This window comes from Lactuca saligna, chromosome 5 (assembly GCF_052625555.1).
Source record: "Lactuca saligna cultivar CGN05327 chromosome 5, ASM5262555v1, whole genome shotgun sequence".
NCBI classification, from domain to species: Eukaryota; Viridiplantae; Streptophyta; class Magnoliopsida; order Asterales; family Asteraceae; genus Lactuca; species Lactuca saligna.
In genome coordinates this window covers 245486928-245491440 of record NC_136421.1, presented here as the reverse complement: position 1 = coordinate 245491440, position 4513 = coordinate 245486928, and the positions used below count along the sequence as shown (strand labels likewise).

The window sequence follows — 4513 nt, the reverse complement described above, 5'->3', positions numbered from 1 at the left end:
TCCTCGCCATTAATTAATCGAATCATTGTATTCTCCTTTTTGACTTATATCATCCATATTTTTCTAAATGTTATGAACCCGACATCTAATTCCTTTCATGTACACTCATTGCTTCACTTCTTCATTTACCACCGTAACACACTCTACCATTTTCTGATTTAATTGATTTTACACACTCTCATCCGTTAAATGTTTCTTTTTTTCTTATCCCGGTCAACAAACATAGCTTCATCCCAAGAAATTGTAATTTTTTTTAATGCAACGGATGTCCAAGCACACAGAGGAAGGGAATTAAGGCCCTAAATTTCAAGCCACACCATCCTTTAATCAACCGAAAAGTTATCTGTTAACAACCTCGTCTCCTTAATGTGCCAATATTCTCTTCATATTTTTTCGAACTAACTGCAAGGATTTTGAGACTAGGATTCAATACACACTCACATACCACCAATATACTTAACTTTAATTTTGTTAAATCATTCTTCACTACACACCTTATACAAGTTTTCTATGAGATTCAAATTTCGAACACACCCAAGATCCATACACGATAAGTCTATCAAATTCTACATAAAATTTTGTTCCAAAAAAACATAATATGTTCATGTTGACTACGTGTCTCCCCTTCCCTACCGACATCGAGGCATAAGATTTTGAATTTCCTTCCCGACTTCATTTTTATTACCATCTGAATTTACTTGTGGTCTCTGTTGATCCGTATGGACTAACTTTGTTTTCTCTTCCCTTCTAAGCATTGCAGTCGAAAAAAATAAAAGAAATCTCCCAATCGATATGGTGCAAAAGTTTTGAATCAAACACTGCTTATTATCAACATGTAAGAATCTGACAAAACCAAGCTTCATCCCTAACAACTTCTTAGCCATATAAACATCAACCACTACTCCGTATTTTTCACATATCTTCCACAAATCCTTCGTCTCCAAATCCCCTTGAAAAAATTGTAACAAAAATGTCGTCAAAGACAAATCTCCCACCTTCTTTAAATCAAGGTTCTCATTTGATTCGGTTTTCTTCCCAAACATCCACTCAACAATTTGTGGGTTTGCATGTTTACTCGGCATGATTCTCATGTGAACCCACCTTGAATGCAGTTGAACCCCCCCCCCCCCCCCCCACCCCCCACCAAGACCGGAACGCTACACAGAGGTCAATGCAAGCTTTTTTTGTTTTCAAAACATTCCACAATTAACCTTGAATGCAGTTTACCGATTTGAAGGTTATTCATCTTTCATTTTCATCTAACACTTGATTTCATGCTCTTATATCGAAAAATAACTAGGATTTTGATTTTTTAACTTGTGTAATGTCGGTTTTGTATTTTGAAAATATATTAGGCGTCATGGCCTCGGCTTGAGATGTCAGTTTTTAATAGTTATACTAAAAATATCATCACATATTTTCCTATATGTGTTATGATTTAATAGATTTAACACACAAAAGTAATTTTAGCCTGATGTCCCCATAATATAGTATTTCAAAAATGCATTTCCAGTAAGTTATTTGTTGATAGGAAATGGTCGTAGGGATGTAACTAGGGCTTTCTTACTTGTGTTGATATATGCCTGTAATTATCAAACAAAAATCTTTAAAAAATGCTTACAAAAAATAACACGACATATGTCCCGATGTTTCTCATATGTAGTAGGGTCAACACAAAGAAGTCAATTTATCAAGATGTCACCACAATGTAGCATTTCAATAATCCATTGAAAATAAGTTATTCGTATTTAAGATATGGTCATATGCTTTTAACTAGGGTTTTATTTCGTTATGTTATTACATGCTTGCAATTATCGAAGAAGGAACCAAAAAAAAGGCACTGCTCACGAAGAAAAACTATAAACAAGTCGTCATGTCAATGATGCGCTTTTAGTTACCTTGCATCTTAAAACGAGCGAGCATAAGGTAGACAGTAGGTTTATGGTTAAACATGCCCCGATAAAGGCGCGGATTATAGATTTCCAGACGTTCGGTCCATGATTGTTCCATGGAGTATTACAGAGTCTATGAGATTTTAGGTTTAGTGCTTACAATATATCGTATTCCGTTCTACATAAGTTGAAGTGCTTAGTTTCTCGTATTTAATGGTGTTCTATTATGTATTATTTAAACAAAAAGTATGATGTGTGAAGCATGATTATTTTCAATAACATAAACACTAAATCAGATTACATAAAAAGGAAACCGATGGCACGGCAGCATCGACATTGCGAGCTGAAGCTTGTATTTCGCGTTGATGTTATGTTTTGGTGGGACAACACGGACAACATCTCCCGAAGCTTTTAGAAGTAAGACGGACCTTGTCGTCATCTCTTCACATTCATTGTCTTTCCCACTGCAATATGGGCTATGGGGGTACCAGGATAGTCATACAAGTTGATGATAAGTTGGACTGGAATATAAGAAACCATGTGATGGTTTCGAAGAATCAAAATCCCTTGATGTCGTTGTAGATAGTTTTGTTTTACATGACGAGAAGTTCAATTACAATATGTTGGTGGAATTGTTAACGAAAAGAATATTTTAGTTTGTTTATGTATATATTAGCGAGTGTGTCCCACATCGGTGTGTGGAGGATTCGCAGACGACTTTATAAATATATCTTGTAGGTTATTAATCACCGGGCTTGGTAACGTTTGCCTGTAACCCAAGTGGGGGTATCAAAGTGGGTTGGATTATGATTTGGTCGAGTTTGGTTGGGTTTGGTGGTGTGTAATTTGACCTGCCCGTTCCAAGTCGAGAGTTTTGTTCAAGTGGCTTGAGCGAAGGCTTTGGGTCTCTTGGAACCTAGAGAAGGGGGCAATGCGTTAGGCTGGCTTCACAGAGCTGCGAAAACTCCTCGCTTCCGACGGTGGAAGGATAACAGGTCTCGGCTCTTCAGGCCCATATTGCCGACTAGTCCGACTCAAATGGACAGCCGCTTTTTTTTTTTTTTTTAACCTGTCCATTTTGTCACTACTATCTATTTCTTCTATATTCACATAAACCTTGTTTTGTTTCATCTCCTGAAGAAAAGATCATTAAAACCAAGTCATAACTATCTGTCCTTTTGAGTCTCTTGGAGCTTAATTAGCATATTTGAAACAAATCCATAAAAGGTATAAGAAATCAGCAAACAAGCTAGGTCCATGGTTGAAATTAGGGGAGTGGGTTTCATCTTTCTGGCCCTCTTATGAAGGATAACTGATAGCTAGTTTCTGCTGGATTTGTTTTGTTTCATCTTCCTTCCTAAAGAAAAAGATCATATAAAAAAAACTCATGGATATCTATCCTGATCAGTCTCTTTGAACTTAGCATGACAAGGGATGCCCATGAAAGAAATGAACTTAGCATGACACTGGATGCCCATGAAAGAAATCCGTAACAGGTAAAAGCATGGTTGAAATTACAGGAGTGGGCTCCCATGCAAAGATTTTCTGTCACTTATTTTTATTGGAAAGATAACAAGTTTCTGCTGGATTAATACAACTTTTCAAATCAAATCTATCAACATTGAACTGAATATTGGAGGGGTGCGCCGGGCCCTGGCAGTAATGTAAGACCAAAGCGACGCATGAAGAACCCCAGCAGCAAGCTACTGTAACGGGCCTTCCCCCATAAAAAATAAGATTAATATCGAGTGGGCCGATGGCCCACATATCAGATATTAAACTGATAAGAACAGATACTACACTTGATCTTAGCCAAAAGGCCGAGAAAGGTATGCTTCTTACAGCTGTGGGCTTCCCCTTTTCTACTCGCCTCCCTCTTGTCTGCTTCCTCCATTCACCCGATGTGGGAACTGCATGGGATGCACACACTTTCGCTTTCACTGCCAGCGGTTCCTTCCTTCACCAACCAAAACAGCTTCAATATTATTCTTTTACTTCTTTACTTTCTGAGTTTCTGTATATATTCAAATCAAACTTACACTACTGCATATGCATATGTGTTTATGATTGCATTGCCTTTTCTTTTCTTATTTTTCTGTAAACAGAACAACTTCATTTCATGCTGATAGTTAGTCAATTACAAATGGCTCCTTCCACTCGTGTACCTACTATCCTTTGCTTTTGTCCATTTACTTTTTTATCACATATCTATCAACTAAATTAATAAATAATGCACAAACTCAAACTTCTCAGATAAGTCCAACACTGTTAAAATCCATTCTATCAAAATATGTGTTTTTAATCATACGTAATCCTTTTAGCTTGTTTTTCTGATAAAAATCATATTATATCTTGAAACCATATAATTTTATAATCATATCTAACACATTTCTTACTCCTTTAATATCCTGACAAAATTTATTTTCCGGGCAACCGTTTCTTTGTTACGTCATCCCGTTCCCAGGTAAGATTCAACCATAAATTATTCTTCCCGTAACTGTTCACTATTCCTTTCCAAGATACTATCTGCTTTTTCAACCAACATGTCCCGCTATTCTCATCGGCTTGCTATTTCGTCATTGCTGGAATCACACCATCTTTGTTGGCTTAATCGGATTTGT

The 4513-nt window shown here is 36.8% G+C and overlaps 1 non-coding gene across 1 annotated transcript; it reads right to left on the bottom strand.

Annotated features, from left to right (window-relative positions):
• Positions 1 to 3528: 3528 nt before the first annotated feature.
• On the bottom strand, positions 3529 to 3725 carry LOC144999396 (U2 spliceosomal RNA). The gene has a single exon (XR_013660869.1). It is a non-coding gene; the product is annotated as a U2 spliceosomal RNA (small nuclear RNA).
• Positions 3726 to 4513: the final 788 nt, after the last annotated feature.